This window comes from Myotis daubentonii, chromosome 13 (genome assembly GCF_963259705.1).
Source record: "Myotis daubentonii chromosome 13, mMyoDau2.1, whole genome shotgun sequence".
Classification (NCBI taxonomy): domain Eukaryota; kingdom Metazoa; phylum Chordata; class Mammalia; order Chiroptera; family Vespertilionidae; genus Myotis; species Myotis daubentonii.
In genome coordinates, this window is record NC_081852.1 from 54,080,131 (window position 1) to 54,100,125 (window position 19,995).

The 19,995-nt window shown below is 48.5% G+C and overlaps 1 protein-coding gene across 47 annotated transcripts in view; it reads left to right on the forward strand.

Annotated features, from left to right (window-relative positions):
* Positions 1-19,995, forward strand: part of TCF7L2 (transcription factor 7 like 2) — a 195,171-nt gene that overhangs the window by 82,592 nt on the left and 92,584 nt on the right. The gene's annotated exons all lie outside the window — the stretch shown is intronic.

Here is a 19,995-nt window from a genome sequence, read left to right on the forward strand (position 1 = left end):
GAGAACCACTGAAACGTCCCCAGGCCGTTCACCTTCAAAACCCACAACCCAAAGGATTGCTCGTAAATGATTAGTAGGTTTTAAAGTCAGCTGATGTTCTTGTGATTTTTTTCAGAATTACATGTATTCTTTTTAGATGCCTCACAGAGTAATTCTCCTCAATACACGCAGCACAGAGGAGGGCGGCTGTAGAATTCTTGGTGAATACTTTTATAACCTCAACTAATTGTAGGGTGTCTTTAGTTTTAATATCCCTTCCTTTAATGGCCTGTTATTGTACAGATGTTATTTCTTTGGTGCTGCGTGTGACCTTGCTCAGGAATATGACTCGGTGATGTTTTTGGGAAAACCTACCTAGTTTTCAAACATGCCAATTGTCGCTGTGTTTAAGATCAACCCACAGAAAGTGTGGGCAGGCGGGCAGCCTCCAGTCCATCTCAGCGCTGTGTCTTGTGCTTGGGAAAAAGTCTGGCACTCGGGGCCAACATTTCCTGACAGTGTCTCACCTAATGTTGGTGGGTTACTGGAAAAACCCTAAAATCGGGTTGGGGAAGCACTGGGTCATGCAGACAGTTGGTTTTTTTAGGGCAAGACCTTTCTTTTTGAGACATTTAAAATATATTTTTATTGATTTCAGAGAGGAAGGGAGAGGGAGAGAGAGAGAGAAACATCAATGATGAGATCAGTGATCAGCTGCCTTCTGCACACCCCCTACTGGGAGTCGAGCCCATCACCCCTGCATGTGCCCTTGACCGGAATTGAACCCGGGACCCTTCAGTCCACAGGCTGATGCTCTATCCACTGAGCCAAACCGGCCAGGGCAGGGCAGGATCTTGATTCCTCTGGGTGACGGCACCTTTATAAGGAGGTGTCCTAGAGCGAGCGAGCAAGGAGCTCTTCTCCAGCCTCCCAGGGACAAGATTGGAACAAACTTGGGAAAATTGTTTTAGTTTCAGCACCTGCTCTGTTTACCAAGCATGGGAGCCTGTTTTAAATTAACATGGATCGACTTAGAGCTCAACTCATGGTTTTGCCCATGTTTATTTTTCCAGTAAATAAAACAGAAGTGTGCCTTTGGCAGCCATCCTGTCCTGCTGTCGTTTCTGTCTTGCTGATTAACTCTGCGTATGGGGCTTGTCTCTCCAACCAGACTGTCCATTTCTCCAAGCCAAGGGGCCCCATGGTTTATGTCTTTGCATGTGGCTTTCTCCCTACCTATTGTGGTGCTTTGTTAATTAAGCAGAAAACCAGTTTCTGGTGAGGGACTGGAGTTGATTAGTCTGGCAGAGTGTGCTTCATTGTTACCTTCGCATGCTCAGAATCGTCCCGGTGAGCACAGGGCTGGCCCGCAGGTCTGCTTTCCCCGTGAGGTGGTAGCATGCTTTGAGGAAACGTAATTTCGGGTTATGACACTGTGCAAGGCTTGCCAGTAACTTGATAACCCACCCTCATGCATTCCATGTCAGAGAGGAGCGCCTCTAATCGCCACAGTGGTGTTGACGTGGACCGTGGTTAGCTAGCATTTATCTGATGTCTTATACCAGAGGGTCAGGCTCGTAGGATGTCTGTTGCTTTACAATCTTCGTTTAAACTGACCGTTTCTTGGGGATCCTGGGATGGGGTGACTGAGCTTTTTAAGAGACTGGCCAGTTGGGAAATCAGCCCTTGATTATTTATTATGGAAAGTGGGTATATTTCAGGAAATGTTTTGGTGATTGGTTTGTTCACGGCTTGTGGGTCAGATTTTCACTCGTTTGAGTAAATTAATACGATAGGGACACCTGAATTTCAGAGTTGTCCCTGGGAATACGCTGGGATCGGAAGGGAGGGAGCCTAGAGGATCTGGCTAGGAAAGTTCGTTGTTATGTCATTTTGCATACTAGGATGTGAAAATACAGTGAGTTAGCTGCTTGCCCGGGATCCCACGTGTAGGAATGCATCTTCAGGCCATTATTCAGGTCTGTGCTCCAGCCCCATGCTTTCCCCGCAGAGTCAGATTCCACTTTGTGTTGGAAACCAAATAGATATAACATGTCCAGGTTCTGAATTGCTATTTCCACCCCTTCCCCACCACCGAACCTGTTACCCCAGAGCTGAACCTGACAGAAAGGTGAACGCCGTTCACTGTGGCACAGGCCCCAAACCTTGCATCATCCTTACTCCTCTTTCTCTCACCCCCACATGCAGTCCATCAGCCTCACGTGTCCTATTAGCTCTGCCTTCCCAGTGTTTGTGGAATCTGACCACTTTCCACCCCCTCCATGATGACCTCTGGAGTCCAGTCTACTCTCACCTCTCACTTGGATGTTGCCGGAGTGTCTCCACAGGTCTCCACACCTCCCACCCTTGTAACTTCCCATCTTCCATCCTTGGTCCCTAAGTTTATTCCTACACTTGACATGGCCTTTTAAATCCTTAGCCAGATCATATCACATTCCTCTACTGAAACTCTGCAGGATAGATTTCGTCTTCTTTTGTTGTCATTAATCGTCCCCCGAGGATATTTTTTCCATTGATTTTTAGAGAGAGTGGAAGGGAGGGAGAGACACACAGAGAGAAACATCAACGTGAGAGGCACGTTGATTGGTTGCCTCCCACACAGGCCCTGACCAGGGCTAGGGATTGAGCCTGCAACCTAGGTAGGTGCCCTTGACCGTATTTGAACCCGGGACCCTTCAGTCCACGCGCTGACGCTTTAACCACTGAGCAAAACCAGCGAGGGCTAGATTTTGTCTTTTGAAAGAGACCCAGAGAGCACTTGGCCCTGTCACCTCATTGAAAGGTGTGACTTTGAGATTTGAAGATCCATTGTGTTGGCTGGAGGAGGGAGGGGCAGGGCGCAACAGGAGAACACGTCGGCTGAGCGAGCCCTGGTCCATCAGTCCTTTGCTAGTGCAGCAGCATGTGGCAGATGTCTTGGTCACCCTCCCAGTGGGACCCAGATGAATCTGAGCCCCGCCCGTCCCCAAAAGCGTGCTGTCTGTCCAGCCGTGGCTTGTCTGCAATGAGAAGCTCGTGAAGAACTCTGAGCAGTGTGATGCAATCTGTTTTCCAGCCAGAGCCTGCATCGCGGGTAGGTCCGGGCAGTGATTAAGTGCATCACTCAGGCTGTGGAATAGCCTTGAATGCGCTGGGTCACCATGTGTCCAAGTGCAGTGGACCCAAGGCCTCTTGTTTGTCCTGCTCCCAGGGCACGAGCTGGGACACTGTCTGTGTTGCTCAGGTGCTGGGGTAAAGAAACTAGCAAGGGTTTAAAAAGGCTGGAGAAGGCTGGGCCCGTGTGCTCCGTGGTTGAGCGTCGACCCATGAACCAAGAAGTCACCAGTTTGATTCTAGTTAGGGCACATGCCTGGGTTGTGCGCTCAGTCCCCAGTAGGGGGTGTGTAGGAGGCAGCCCATCGATGTTTCTATTTCTCTATCCCTTTCTCTTCTTCTCTCTCTAAAAACCAATAAAATAAAATATTTTTTAAAAATGCTGATGAAGGAGGGAAGGAAAGCCCATACAAAGCTTAGGACTAAACCATCCCATGACACCCAGAGGCCATGTCATGGTCCCATTTTCAAGACCCGTCTTTGGACCCCCACCTCTCACTCTTTTCCTTCTAATGCTCCTGAATTTAGTTAGGCCTGACTCAGGGACACACGTCAGATTCTAAGAGAAGTGTTTGTTTCCCAACCCTTTCAGACTCAAGGAAGAAGCCAACCTTGATGGGTGGAGGTAGAACATAAAATCTAATAAAAGTGTCTCAGTAACAGAAGGGGAGCAGGGCTGGGCAGAAGGGCTCCCTGAGCTAACTAACCTTCGGGATGATTCAGTTGAAACTCGGGGAAAAAAACATCTTTTTGGAACGAGGTAGCAGCCCCCTTCCGCCAAAACCTATAAATGAAGGAATGTCTGGAACCCATAATTGCCACGACCAAGGCAAGACATTGTCAGAGATCGAATTAGTAAGTTTGACTGATAGAAACCATTTCCATTTTTAGAATCCAAGCATTTTTCCTTCATTTTTCCCTCAAGCCCCTTCCCACTCCCCCCCACCCCCCCCACAAAGCACGTATTTGTATCTTTCTCATGCTCTCCTCTTAAATTAGCAGGTTGTTTTCAGGTATTGAGGATAACACCGACACGCTGACCTCCCAGTACATACAAGAAACCAAATGTTCAAAAGAGTAGAGCTCCAAAGAAGACATTTATCTCTACATCATTTCCCCCTGCTCATAGCATTCTTCTCCCCCTCCTAACTATGGGGAACTACCTTTGCCCTATTCTCCTGGTCCTGGGAGGCATGTGATTGGGCAAGGGGCGGGCATGTGATTTACGCAAAGGTACTTACCCATCTTCACCAGGAAGAGAAGATCTAAATCTGTGGCTCCTTGCAGCTACTCTGACACACATACAAGCATGCAGGCGCGTGTCCCACGGCACGGAGGGCGCACGTTTGCAGATGAAGGCGAGTGTGGGAGGAGTGTCTGGATGACGCCATTTAATTCTGTGTAGCCAGCCTCACATTCCTGGACCGCCCAGTTAGGAAGCCCGCTAGTTGGAGGTGGTTTTCTGTCACTTCAACCAAGAACTGTTTTCTAGGTCTTAATCAAAAAGTTGTTCTTCTGAATTAAAAATGTTGGACTGTGAACTGATTCTTCTTCTGCGATGTCACTGGGGACCCACGTGAGCAGAACACACTTGCCCTTCTATACAAATGGGTTGATTTGTGCCGACCTGAGAGTTGCTTTCAGAGGGGGACACACTGTGCCCACTCTTCTCCTACCAACAACTTTTAGAGAGAGGTTTGTGTGAAAAAACAAGCAGTTTCCATGGTTTCCTCCTGTGGTCACAGGGAATTTTGAAAATGAACTTTAGGTATTTTCATGAAATTCCTGTTTTCATATTTTTCATTTCTTCGAGTTTTCTCTTCTGCCTGCTACCTAACATCCCCATCTTTGCCCTAAAGCTCTCTTCTTACTGTGCCTTACGGCTATTCAGAAACAGCTAGTTAATTGATGGTATGAAGTCCTGTCCTTTTTGTTGAAAAATGTGATGATAACCTACATAAAAAGGAGGTGCCATTGCAACCCCAGTGATCCCTCCTTGTTAACACATTGTAGGAGTGTTGCTTTCTTATCATGGACAGTTGGTGGCAAAATGAGCATACGGGTGTTTATTTCTGTTTGATTTATTGATTATTACAACTTTACTATTTGAAGTTACTTTCCATTTTCCTTTACCATGGAAAGAGCCTGCAACTCCAAACAACAACTACCGTTCCAAGGTCTTGGAACAGAGTGCAGTGTTTGCACCCAGAATGTAGGCTGGGGAGATCTGCCTGGAGCATTGTGTTAAGAGAGATTAGCGCCCAAGGGAAAGAATGCATACATTGATGGATTAATATCGGCCGAACAGGAAGGAGGATAGAGGAAGGCCAAGGAGGTATGCTCTCACCAAAAAGGATTTATTCCAGAAAAAGAAAGGATTGCAGCCTTGGCATCCACGTGGCAAAGACAGAGGAAGACGCTTGCAGAGGGGAGGAGGAAGGTAAGGGGAGGACTGTACAACCATAGAGCTCTGCAGTGACCAGAGAGTCCTTCCCGTAGGCCTCTTGCAATGACATAGGATGTGAGAGCTCCCCCTACAGGCCCTCTCGTTTCCTGTCTAGGTTAAGACCCCTGTCATAAGTTTTAAGACACATCACACCAGTCATTTGTGCTTTAGGCAATCAACTTTTTGGGAAAGTGTCCCCAAGTCGAGACTCCCTACTGGATCTATCAGCGCCCAGTCAGATGTCCAGTCAGATGGCACAGTGAAGAAATTCTTGCTGACATGCCACTTAAAAACACGTTCCAAATGAAGTGGTAGGAAAGGAACGTTTGTCATCAGAAACAGGAAGGAGAATGTGCCCAAGAAAATGAACCCAGGCGTAGGATCTGGGCTGTGGCCTAGCCGTCTTGATTTATTCCACTTAGTTCTTCCCACGGATGGGCTGTCTCCTTGCAGTCCACAGTCCATAGGTCCTGCAGGACGTGACGTGACAGGGACCAGGCGTGACGTGCAGATTCAACCCACTTTTTGTGCTTCACACCTGTGAATGTCTGCAGTGTACACAGTCACGTTTCTGACGGTTACTAAAAAATGAGACTTGGGGAATGGTCTTCTCATTTCCTTCCACTCTACCGTTCCAAGGTGCGTGATAAAAAAGTAAGATGTGTCCAAAGAGGGTGATCATTTTAATACCCTCTACACATTTAATTTGGAATGCTTAGTCCTCCCCCTCCTTTTTTTTTTTTAAACAAATCAACTCCTGATTTATCCGGTCTGTTTGAGGTACATACCTGTGATGACTCTTGTCCTGATTTATTTTCCGCACTGTGAGTCCAGGCCTGATGTGAGACATAAGCACAGCTCTCGTGCCAACAGCCTTGTGGTTAAGTTTTAGAACATGATTTGAAAACTATAACCCGTTGAGAGGACATAACGGTGAGCTAGTGCGTGTTTGGACATCTGTGTGGAGTAAGTGAGTGGGCAGAGAGGGTGTTTGTCAAGGAGAGGGAGGGCGGGCCACTGGCGTGGGGAAATGGGCTGGGGTGGCAGGGGTTGCCAGCGCCGCGAACAGAGGCCAGCAGGGTTGGGTTTGGCCAAGTGTTCCGGTGTCTGGATGCCGATGTGAATTTCCTCCAAAGGTTTTCAAAGTTGGCAACGGGGAATCAGCTGGATACGCAGCCAAGGGTGGGGATTGTTGGTATCCTGTTGGGCCCAGGGGTGTGATACCAGAGGTCAGAACAGAAGCCAGGGGAAGGAGCTGGGGAACTTTCTGTCATGCGCCCTCCTGGAGCCTCAGTTCCAACAGGATTACACATTTGGACCAGTGCCTTGTTCTTTCGCGATAGCTCTCCTAGTCCTGATTTTTCTTTTAATCTCAGACTGAGTCCTGGACTTGGCATGTTGAAAGGGAACTCCGGAGTTCTCTTGATTTGATATACAGCCCTCATTGTGATTGTTAAGAAAAATGGACGCATTGAGAAATGGAGAGATGTACTCAAAATCATAATACCAGAGGTTTACTGAGCATTCACTAGTTTCAGTAACTTTACTGCTCTACTAACTTACTAGTTTTACTAATTTACTGTTCTTAGTCATTTACATGATTCAGTCCTCACAGACCCTTATGAATTAGCTCTTGGTACTGTCCCATTTTGCAGATGAGGAAACTGAGGCCTAGCTAAGGAGAGGAATGGTATGGCCAAGGTCACACAGGTGTAAGTGACAAGCTGGCATTTGAACGCAGGGGATGTGACTCCAGCACTGAAACTCTCACCTCTAGGTGTTCTATTGCTTCCATCAGGAACCAGGGACACAGCCAGGGCGGGGCAACTTCCCAGACACAAACCCAGGCTGGTGCCGGCCAGGCTTCCCCAGGAAACTCTCAGAGGCCTGTCACGCCTTTGTGAAGCTGTTAGTTCCTGTTGAGGAAGTGAGGCTTTGTGGGTTTCTAGGAGGACAAGGTATGAACTCACGGCCAAAGAAGGGAACCGACAGAAGAGATTTGATCAAGATGAGCCTTCCCTCCACCTCCAATTGTACCTCCCTTCACACAGCCTGGGCCTGTCTACGAACTGGAGGGGAAGTTCCAAATCTTTTTGTGAGTTACATTGGATGGAAGGTTTCTGTGAGTATTTTAGTGCCAGGCATAGTTACTCTTATCTTTTGTACAAATTTGGATTTTTTAAGTATTGGAGTTTTCCAAGATGGTTGGCAGTTCTCAAACTGAACATAGCGTCAGCTACAAAGGATAATATAACACACACTCCGGTACCTGCCACCTAATGTAACAATTATTCATTTTCTCTCTTGTGTTTCAAAGAACAAAACTTACTATGTCCCTTTCCCTAGTTCATGATTTTTTCCCTCCAGAGAGAACTGTTATAATATGGTGTCTCTCCAGTCCAGGTTTTTGTACTTTTTTCTACACAAAAGTGGATCTATAATGCATTACAGTTAATGTCAGTGGTTTTAAAATTTTAAGTAAGCGGGTTTATATTTCATAATACTCTATAGCTTACCTCATTGAACATTGCACTTGAATTTTACCCATGTTGTACATTGAAATCTGGTTTGCCCATTTTAAATGCTGTGTATTATTCCATTGTATGGCTATACCACAGTTTCCCCATTTCTGTATTGATAGTTACTTAGGTTGCTTACAGTTTCATAGGATGACAAATAGTGCTACAATAACCACCTGTGGGTAGGCGTATGTAGGCACAGGCATGTGGATAACTTTCTCGGGGGTTTGTACTGTCTGGAGGAATTGGTAGGATATAAATTGCTGGCTTTCAACTGTAGTTCACAGGGCGTGGTCAAGCTTTCCAAAATGATGGGACCCGTTCAGAAGTGCATCACCAGGGCACTGCCACTTTCTTTATCCACACTCTCGCCAACACTTGGTCCTGTCAGACTTTGAATTTTTGCCAGTCTGATGAATGTGTAGGAACATGTTTTAATTTGCATTTTTAGTACTTTTCCTTTGAAGGTTGACAACCTTGTTGTTTGTTTTTTTGTCTCCTCTGTGGCTTGCCTGGTTTGATCCTCTGCTCATTTAAAAGAATCAGATAGTTTTTTTTCTTATTGATTTATAGGAGGTCTTTCTATAATCTAGAGACTTGGTTATACTTTCTCCCAGTCTGTGATGTTTTAAAACTTTGCTCAGATGGCTTTTTAAATGATGAAGTTCTAAACCTCAGTGCACTCAGATCCCCCAGTCTTCTCTCTGCGTTCCTTTTGTATCTATTTAACGTGGCTCCAAATTCTGCCAGCAGTTGGTGCAGGAGCTGTGATTTTGATTGGGCGTCTGCTATCTAAAAGCCACATCTAAGGAAATTACTTTTCTTTGGTAGGACTCTAAGCCAGAGGATTAACTTTAAACTAGAATGTAAGTATGATTTGAACAACTCACTTGGAGCGAGGTGCAGAAACTGTGTACTGGCCCCATGTCTGGAAAATACAGGCAGGCAGGGGCAGTGACTGACTCGGCCAGGTATTGATGAAGGGCTGGGTACCTGGCCCTGGGACAGAGAGAAGCTTTCTGCATTTTAATCTCATCCGTCTTCCCAACAGTCCCTCTTGAAGTGGGCGATTTTACCCCATTTTAAAGACAAGAAACCCAACGCTTAAAGAAGTTAACGTGCCATAGAGGCGAGCGCCAGAGCCAAGATTCAAATCCAGATCTTTCTGACCGCAAAGCTCACGTGCTTAAATACAGCATCCCATCGTCTTTTTGACTTGGAATTTGTTTGAGTTCCAACATCTGTGTATGTTATTTTCAATTTAAAATGAATTGGAAAGAAAGAGGGGTGAGAGTGGAAGGCAGGAAGGAAAAGGGGCGGGACTTGAGATTCAATAACAAAAACTGAAAACCCATCACTAGGAGGCAGTTCAAAAGAAATAATTCCGTGTTCACATAACTAAAATGTGAAAAGCCCAAGTAATTGCCTCATGCAGGTCCGATGCTGAGTCATCACCCTCTTCTGTATTATTGGGGTATGTGTGGGGGGCAAGAGGACTGGGAAGCTGTTTTTGCCTAAGGAATTACATTCCAGGGGACCCCGAGGATTTAGGTAACCACGAAAGCCATTTATTTCGAGTACACTGAGATTTCTACCACTTTGATCCCCAGTCCATAGCATAATTAATAAATGAAATGTGCTGTAGTGCACGTGTTTTTTACAAAGTGTACTCTTAAAATGGCTTTTGGTCTGACATGATTCATTTGCCCTTTGGAAAAGCATTGTCACTTGAAATGGGCAGACCAGGGGACGGCGCCCCGGTGGGTAACTGAGGGCTGTTTCCTGGGATGTGGTCCCTGGCCCTGCGTGGGGCCTGGGCCCTTCCAAACATCTCCCCAACTCTTCGTCCTCCAGGAAGCGCGAGGGAACCGGGAGGCCAGGACTGAAATGTGATCTGGGCTGAGTATGTCTGTAGACTGCAGACCTCGTAACCCATGAAGATCTTTTTATTTGTCTTGGCCCCTTTGTATCAGTTGACGAAAGTTGCTCTGAGGAGGTGATGATAATTAGCGGTTATTGATTGCCCAAGCTGAAGAGCCAGGTGTCTGCCTTGGTTTCCGCTGCCCTCCCTTTTATTTCCCTTCCATCCTGCCAACCAGTATTTAGTGATGACCCGTGAGGAGACAGGCCAGGGACATGCCAATGGGCAAGAAGATATTAATGCTTTCACAGAGCTTCTATTCTATCGGGGTGGGGAGGGGAAGGGATTCGTAGAGACCCAAGCCAGTAAACAAATGATATGGGGAAAAAAATATACATATATATATATAATTAATAACCACTCAAAATACGATAAAAATAAATGATATTTTGACCACGTAAATTAAGGGCCAGATTCTACCTACGTTACTGCAGTCCATACAACCATTTGGAGACTAGGTATTAGGATTATCCTTGTTCCCACTTTACAGATGAAGAAACTGACGCCCAGAGAGAAGGGAAGAGGCTGCTTTATAGCTGGAAAGCCAGAGTTGGGCAGTGTTAGTGTGGTCAGTGGCTAAGCCAGGGGTGGGCAAACTTTTTGACTCGAGGGCCACAATGGGTTCTTAAACTGGACCGGAGGGCCGGAACAAAAGCATGGATGGCGTGTTTGTGTGAACTAATACATGTTAACACTGCTGCTGGTGAAGGAGCGGAGGGGAGAGCAAGAGAACCCTCCGCTTTTTCGGCTCTGCGGGCTGGATAGAACAGCCGAACGGGCCGGATCCGGCCCGCGGGCCGTAGTTTGCCCACGGCTGGGCTAAGCTCTTACTGTGCCCTTCTTCAGCCTGAAATCGAGCAAGGTCATTTCAGATGGAGATAGGAGACACGCAGCGGATGAAGCAGGAGAAGGGGACAGGGAAGGACCGAGGCCAGGGGCTGTTGTAGGTGGCTTGTCAGGGAGAGCTCCCAGCAGACATTGTTCACACTAAGATCGGTGGGAGGTGCCAGAGCTGCGACGCTCAATAGTGGGGCAAGTGGAAGCTTCTGGCAGGAAGGAGTTAATGCCTTGCATATGGCCTATCCTGGTTCATTAGGGCCTTAACAGGAGGAAGAAGGAGGTGGCTGTGAATGTTACCCTTGACCCTTAGGGATTCTGTCTTTCAACCTGTGCTCAGTAATCACTGGTGACTGCCCAGCACGGCTTCCTTTTAGGAAACGGGAGAGAATGGCCTGTTAGAGACAAATATGCCATAAAGGTATCACCATTCATTTCAGTGTCTGATGGCCCGAGCTGGGGAGGCTCTGAAAGGGTCTAGAAGGAGCAGAGCTGAAAAGGGGGCGGGGACCCCTCCATTCTAAACAAAGAATCAGCAGTGGGAAGATAGCCAAGTGCTGTTTTTGGAGAGGGAGAGGGGGAAGGAAGGTATAGCTGGTTAGTTGGAAAATGTGGTTATATACAGATAATCGTGTGGACTTCCCTCTGTGGTCCCCTGGGACAGCTGACGGCCCCAGCCCAGCCTTTCACTGGTCTGCTTACTGGTGAAAAGAGGAGGCTGTGTATCCAATTTGAGTAATCCCGGGGGTCTCAGGGAGGTTAGAGCCCTGTAGCTTTCCAGTTCTCAAGTATCTTGTTCCTTGTAAAATTTCCCGGTTTGGGGTCCTGGACTCTGTGTGTGTGTGTGTGTGTGTGTGTGTGTGTGTGTGTGTGTGTGTGTGTGTGGTGCCTTATGTGGAGAGATGATGGGCTGGGGCCAGTGGCAAAGAGGGAGACCTCCTAGCTCAGTGACAGGATGTGATGGGCCGCAGCAGGAGAACTTTGCTTCCTTTATTCCATCGCAGGTCCTTGCACAATGCCATATGCTGTTGGACTCTGCGGCTGCTCATGGGGTGTGATTCGGTCCGTGCCCATTCTGCAAACAGAAAACGGGGCTCGCTGCTGTATGTGCTTTCCATGGAGAGAAAGTGTCAGGAGCAGGGCCCAGAGTGTCGCTAACACAACCCCCATGTTCAAAAAGGGCTGGCATTGGCGGCGGGGGCGGTGGAGGGGGGGAGGCGGGGGCGGCCAGGAAGAGAACTTCGGGGCTGTAATTCCTACAATTAGCTGGGCAGCGTCCTCGGTCGGGAGGAAAATATTGATGTTCCCTTTTTGTTTTTGAACCTGAAGTTTGGGTTTTGCGGACATATCCGTGGATTTTTCGATGTTTTCTGAGCGCCGCAGTTTGGATGTTAGGTCACCGTAGGCATCCACTCCTATGGACACATCTCAGCAGACTATTTCCATGAACCCAGGAGGCTTTTTTAAGGCTGGGTGACTTGTGTAGGGTCCCCACCCCAATCCCCACCCCCTCTGGCAAAACCACGCAAAAACATTGGTATTCGAAAATATTTTGTTACTTTTCTTGGCAACGGTGTCCCAAGAAGGAATTGCAACACAGCCTCCCAGTTAGGAGGCAACTTTCTGGGGAAAAGGCAGGGGGTGGGGAGGTTTGGAGTTTGAATCAAAAACAGACACCGAAACTTTAATAAAATAAATGAAGCGGGGCCCTTTCAGCTCGGGGCTGACGGTATTGGTGCAGGTCAGGCCGCCTAGTGGAAATTGACAGGCTGAGAACTGGGACATAAACAGAAATGTCAGTCCCTGGGAGTCTTGTTCACTGGACAATGTCTCAATTGTTTCCTTGGTTTTCAAGGCAGCAGGGGAGAGGGGAATATTAACTGTTTACTGCCCGGGGCTGGCTGCGAAACGGCTTTGAGAAGGAAAAATAAAGCCAGAAAATCGTATTTTTATTTTATTTAGAAACTACTAAACATGTCAGTGAGCGACAGGAAAAGCGCAGGTTTGTTTTCTCCTTAATTGGTACCCGCCCTTCCACTCCGCTTTCCTGGATGCAGAGTTCTGGGGGTGTGGGTGGGTGTTTGTGTGAAGGGAGAGCCGGGTGTTTCTTTTTAAATTTGAGCGTTAACGTTAGCCTGGCGAATTGGCAGTGGCCAGAGCGAGCTGTGCTGTGGGTTCTTTCCCCGCAGGGGGATGGATGGCGGTGGGGTTAGGGAAGGGAGTGTGACTTCAGGTAACAATGGAAGTTTTAGCTCTCCTGTTAGGGTGTGTTCCTCTTAAAAAGCACCTCGATGGAGTACCATCGGTGGGATTTTCCGAATCAGAGCGTATTCTACGGCCCATAAAAATGCACCCCATGATGAAGAAAGGGGGGCGGGTTACTCTGCCTCAGAGAGAGAACTGGCCATGCAGAAGTAGGCCCAGAAGTCTGTTCACACTTGAATGTAGTTGATTAGAGAAGCAAACAGCGGAGCCTGGTGTATCAGCCTTTATCTGGGCAAAGTTCAAAACTCCACTGGTAATTATGTCTTCAGAAGCTTTAAAAGGGCTGTGTTGTTACAGAAGCAGGGCCCCAGCCTACTTCTTCGGGACAGAAGGCACTGGGGTTGTCTCCTAGATAAACTTGTTTTAATAAACAGGGGTCAGGGGAGAGGTTCCCGCTCTTGGAAGACTCGGGGTTCTGACTCCCTGATAAGTGGAAGTGCTGTCTTTCTCTCCCTTTTAACTGGGAAGCCAGAGGTTTGCAGCAGCTAAAGTCAGCTTTGGCTCCTGCTTCCTGTCAGACAGGAAATCACTTCCTTAGCCAAAATTACAAGCTGTGGCAAAACTCCCCACACCGAAAAGAGCCTGTTTTTCCCAGAAGACTGTGTTTCTAGATGCGGAAGCGTAAATCGGTCCGCCGTGTGACCGTGGCGTGGGTGCCCAAAATACCTAGGGAAGCGTGTGGGGGGAGCAGGGTGGCTCTCCAAGGCCAGGGCCCTGCCGGGAAGGCTCGGCATGGCCGCGAGGAGAGCTTGGAGCCGCCGTGGGAGCCCTGGCCTCCCTGAGCCGGATGGCAGTTCCTGTCCAGGCGAGAGCTCACGTGGGTTATCTGGGAGGCCCGAGGTCCTCAGGGTGCGGGTCAAGTGAGCTGTCCTTGGTGTCCTCAGAGAGTCAGGGGGCGTGGGAACCCATCGTCAAGCTTCATGTGTCTGGTTATTCCTCTTCCCACCCCCTAGTACTCAGGGGTCTGACCCTCCTCCCCCTTCGGGTAAGTTAAGTTCTCAACCCCCTGGCTTCTTTCAGAAGACACTCCATTGACTTTTTTTGGGGTGCTGGCTGGCACGGTCCCCAGTTGCTGGAGATGGTGGGGCTTGTGCTTCTTGGTCATTTTTCAGATCTCAGGGAGTACAGCAATTCCTTCTGTCCCCCAGAATGAGTGTGTGCCGAGGCCCAGTGTCTGTGTGGAGACCTGCTCACCCTTCCCCTGGGATGCTCGGGAGATAAACCACATCCTTCATTTCCTTAAATTAAGGGGAAGGCATGAACTCTGCCAACAAGAGGGACTAACCTCTATGATGATTTATAAACCTTCCATCTCCAGTGTCCCCCTTATGCCCAGGTATTGATGATCAGTTCCCCCCTTATGTCTGGCTTTTGGTGATCAGTTTCCCCCTTATGTCTGGCTATTGGTGATCAGTTTCCCCCTTATGTCTGGCTATTGGTGAGTGCATTTGTAACGACTGTTGCAGACATTCATGCAAGTGTCCACACCGTGCTCCCTGTGGTGTGAGCTGGACAAAACTGGAGGAAAGAGGAGCCCGTGTCGCCTAGGAAATCTGCTCTTCCGTTGAGATGAAAGGGCAGTGAATTAGTGCCCGCTCTCTCTCCCTTTTCCCCTCTGACGGTTATTGATTCTCCCCTAGAACCTTGCGGGCCACGTTCTGATCTTTTCCTGACAAAGGGAATTCCCAGTTTGCCGGCTGTGTGCGCGCTAGCAAGGTGAGCGTTAGGTGTGGGCCTCCCTGCCCTCCTGGGAGCCTCAGTGTTCTCATTCTCTTCCTGCTCAAGAGCAAGAAGGTGTTTCTCAGAATCTCTCTGGTGACTTAGAAGGGAAGAGCTTTAGAGGCCCGACACGAAGAAAGGAGAGGAAAGGGGCAAACGTCCTCATTCTGCATCTGTTTATTTTGTTGTTAACACGGGAAGGGGGTTCCTCTCACTAGACTTCTGAGTGGTGGGAGTTTGGACATGCTGTTCAGTGGAAATGTCATTACCATGGAAGGTGTGAAGTCTGTGAAGATGACCGACACTCAGCCATTCAGGGAGTCACCTGAAGGCCCCCCGCAAGCCCGGTGTTCTCAGCCCCACCTGCCCTCTCTCTTCCCATGCTGCCATCCTGACACTTTTTTTTGGTTAATTCTCACTGGGGGATATTTTTTTCATTGATTTTAGAGAGAGTTGAAGAGAGGGGTGGGGGAGAGAGGGAAGGGGAACATCGATGTGAGAGAGCCACATCAATTGTTTTATCTCCTCAACTGGCCCCAACTGGGGCGGGGAATCTTACAACCCAGGTACGTGCCCTTGACCAGAATCGAACCTGGGACCCTTGGGTTCCTAGGCTAACACTCTAACCATTGAGTAACTCCGGCCGGGCTGGTGGCCAGTTCTTCTTTTTTTAAAAGCCTCACCTGAGGACATGCTTATTGATTTGGATGGTGGGGGAGGGGGAGAAAGACAGACAGACATTGACATTGATATGAAAGAAAAATATCAGTCGGTTGCCTTCGGCCCGATCAGGGACTGAACCCACAACCTAGGCATGTGGCCTTACCGGGAATTGAACCGGCAACCTTTCCCTTTTGGTATACAGGACGACGCTCCAACCAACTGAGCCACAGCGGTCAGAGTGCCAGTTAGCTCCTCACTCTCTTCCCAGGTGCTCACAAATACATCAGTGTGAAGCCACAAGAAAATGGACCACATCACATTTCCCTAAAGGCCTCAGCCCAGCTATAAACCAGTAGGAACATAAGTTAACATTTTTTTCTGATGGGTAGGGGTTTCTTTTACTGCTTTTGGTCACATTTCTTTCTAATGTGGTTCTTTTATGGCCCTCGCACATTTCCAAAAATTTTTGTTTTCCTCCACTTTGCGGGGGTGGGGGGTGGGGGTTGTGGCAAGTGAGGGGATAACAGATAATGGTTAAGAGAAAGTTTAGTCTTTCTGGGCCAGGTAAAATAATCAACCCAATTAAGAGCCCATTAGGTGTTTTAATAGCGATTAAGTTGTATAAGCGGGGGAAGGAGTTGACCCGAGACCTGGAGGTCAAGGCTTTGTGGTCTATTACAATTCCCCAGGAGTCTGGCCCGAGGGACGCTCTGGGGTCTTAATAAATGAGTGAGGGTTTCATTTTGAGCTCTTTACTACCAGAGACTGAATAATAAACTGGGTGCGATGCTTGTGCCCTAAATTCTAGTAGCCGGGGAGAGGGAGGAACAGAGAATGTGTGCCTATGTTTATAGATACATATATATCAAGAATGATTTGTTGGGGGGAATGTGTAAAATTTCTCATCTTACACTGAGGAAAACAACGTACTGAATGAACTCTGGGCCCGGTCACTTGGAGTTTCAAACCTCTCTGCCCCACTCGACCACAGAGCTCACAGACAGGGCAGTGTTTTGGTTGTGAAGTTGCCCACTTCCTGCCATCTCTGGGGCGGCCCTCCCGAGGAAGAGTCAGCTGGGCTTTGGGGAAAAGTTCTAACTAAGCTCAGGAGGCACTGCCCCCTCCCCATCGTCTGCATCCCTTTTATCCTGGAGGTGGTAGTGTGTGGAGATGTCAATTTGACCTTCCAGAGAAACACTCTGAGGATAGGCGAAGGCTTATATTTACTAATCAACTTCCCCTTTGACAGCCATTGGCTTCCAGGCCCCAAACCAAACCCCGTGGCTGCTTTTATGTCTGGCCAAGAAACATACTCCTTGTTTCCTCCCCGTTTCTTCAACAATGAAGCAATGACAGCGAACGGGGCTGCCTGTATTGGTGAATGGAGCAGGGATAGCCCTGCTCAGGCTGGAGCCAGGAGGGAGTGCGAGGTCTGGGCTAAAGGGAACGACTCCGGATGTGACATTGCTGTAATTCTGTTATCTGAAGCTGTTGACTTGCTTCTGCTCCCTCCCGGTCCTCCCTTTCCTCCCGACTTGCTTCTCTTGAGACCCCCTCACTTGGCTGACTCTGAGTCTTTCCAAGGAGCTAGAGGCTGGAGAGAGAAAAGGGGGCTAAGAAAAGAGCAATGAAAGAGTTTTTCTTTAGCAAAGAGGGACATGTGCCAAGAGATTTGGTAAATATTAAGCTAAAGGGCCAAGCAGGGGAAGATTAGACAGAGCGAGAGGGGAGAGAGGGGGAGAGAGAGAGAGAGAGAGAGAGAGAGAGAGAGAGAGGAGAGAAAACACACAAATGTGTGTTGTATGTTTTGTTGGATGGGTGGACTTTGGGGGGCTCCTGGCAGGAAGGAGGGGGGTACGTTGCTACTTGGAGAGGCTGTGAGGGCTGGCTAGGCCTGGCTGGCCCTGCACCCTCTTGCTTCTTCTGGTCTCCTCACCAGGGACCATTTCCTTCGGAAAGTCTACCAAGCATTCCAATGGGGCATCAGGCCTTTCTTGCTTGAGCTGTTTGAACTTGGACTCAAGCTGAGCTGCAGAAACCCTCTTATCGGTGAAGGACAGGCCTCCTCTGGCTGGAAGGGGGGACCCGGGCAGGGCAGGCTCTGGATGGCGGCCGCAGCGGTATTTCCTAGCGGGTTCTAGGCTTTGCAGGAGGTTGCTGAACATGTCAATGGGGGCTGTGCGTTCACATCTGCTTTTATTTTTCCCGTTTCTGCAGGCCAGACTGAAAAGTTAATAAATTGTATGAAACCCAAGTAAGCATGGATGTTAAAGAACATTAAATAAATTACATAAGTATGCCTACCTGTAACACTTTTATAAGGTAAATGCATGTGGGTTATTTTGCCATAAATGTGCGCACAGACCAAGATTTATTCTAAAGCCTCCTTGTTTCAGCCCGGCCGCTGGTGAAGGTACTACTGTTCCTCTGCGCCTTCCCTCGCTCCCTGGCAGCGCGGCAGCCGGGCTTGGAAAATGCGATAATGATGCCATAAGTACCCTGGTGCAAAAGTTGTTTTTTGTTCCAAAACATTGCCAGTTCATGGCGTATAAAACGACCACGGATGCTGCAGCCAGTTTTCCTTTTCCCCCAAGTAAGGCAAGCATTAATGAAGCAGCAGAGGGCCTGGGAAAAAGATGTTGTCATTTCTTAAAGTGAAATGTCGTCCCCTCTCCAGACAGGCCCGCGGATTTCCAGCTGAACCGTGAGTGTCTAGCCAGGACTTGTTGGGTAGGAGGCTGGGCAGTTACTGGTAAACTTGTTTATGACAGTTGTTACCTCTGGTGACCACTGACGTAAATAAATGCTCTGTCTTCATCTTTTCCCCGCATGTGCATCTCATGACTGGGGGGCTCCCAGTAGAGAATGGGAGGATCATCCCATTCTGCAGAGAGCAAAGTAAAGGCTGGCCAGGTTCCCAACCTGCCTCTCGCTGAACATAAGCCAGGGAGCCGGGCCAGGCTGGGGGACCAGCCACTCCTTCCAGAGCCCAGTGCCTGGCCGGGAGGCTGTGTGGCTTGCATGATGCTCTTTACCAGGCCAGCATCGCCATGGCGTGGCAGAAGGCCTGTTTGAATGTGGGCAAAGGAGGCTCCTGATGAGGAGTGCGAAGTGTACTATTCAAACAGTCGGGAAACGTTGGAGTGGGGTGGGTGTGGAGGCAGAGAGAGGAGACATCCACAGATCCATTCGGATCCGTAACGTATATAAGTCTTTGTTTTACTATGGTTGCAAATATCGAAAAATTTCTATATGTGACACAGCACCAGAGTTAAGTTAGGGTTTTCCAAAATGCTGACACGCCGAGCTCAAAACGTTCGCCATCACTGTCCTAGTGCGTGAGATAGAGTACTTCCTGCCTCCAAATCCACACAGTTCACATAGTAAGTGGCTCCCACTGTCTGGCCTCTCTGTGGTGTGATTTTCGTATCGATTGCTTACCATGGACCCTCAGTTCTTTCATCTGGAAAGGAGGGCGATGGCCATGGCTCTGAAGGCAAAGGCCGTGGAGCCTAGTGGTTCCGGGCACTGGCTTTGGAGACGGGCAGACTCCGGCTTCCACCCTGCTAGCTGCCTCCTTGCTGTGTCAGCTTGCCAAGTCCCTCCTCTTCCAGTTTTCTTATCAGTAAATTGAGGAAGAAAAGAAGTACTTCCCTCAGGGGATGTGGTCGGGAATGAGGGATGCTGTGGGGGCCAGGGGGTCCCATTCAGAAACACGTTTCAAACAGCGTATGGTGCTTGGCTCAGTGTTGAGGAGGCGGTGCTGATAGCACGGGGAGGGCTTTGCCAGTGACAAGTCTTCTGCAGCAATATCAGGCTGTGAGGATTCTTTGGTTTGTGCAGGGTGTGGAGGCAAGAAGCTGCCAGAAAAATGCATGATTCAAGGGCGTGGGGGAGGGGTGCCCGTGTGTAATTCCATGTTTTCTAAATTCTAATACATCATCAGTTGTAAGGTATGCCTTTAATCTAATAACAAATTTTCAGGGAGTGAAGGAACACTGTGTTAAATTTATCTACCTATCATATGCATCAACATTTAAGAAATGTAGAAACAATACGAGTCGTAAAGCAGAGGAGCTATGCCTGTATGCGTCTATAATTTGAATAAAAGCCGTGCTGTTTGAAGCTCTAAATTTCAAAAGGATGCTCTGTAAGAAGCTTCCCAAACCCACTTTTGATCCACATGAGCGTGTGGGGCTGGTGCGGACCGGATTTTTAAGCTGCACCGAAAGGGTAAAGGCAGATGGAGACATTAGACACGTCGTGCCGGAGAGCAACACATAGGACCCACTTTGCAGGATTCTGTTAACGAAGAATTCGCAGTTCCGAGTTTTCCCATTGTTTCTGACCCTGAAAGGGAGTTGCTGGTCTTGACAGAGAGTCAGGCTGGGCTGCTGGGCAAAGCATCGAAACTACGTGCGCCTTCCAACCTCTCCTTCGCCCACCTCCCCACTGGAAGGAGTTGGGCTGCAGCCTGGACGGGAACAATGAACACGGAGGCTGCATCAGAAGGCGATGTTTGAGCATTGAAT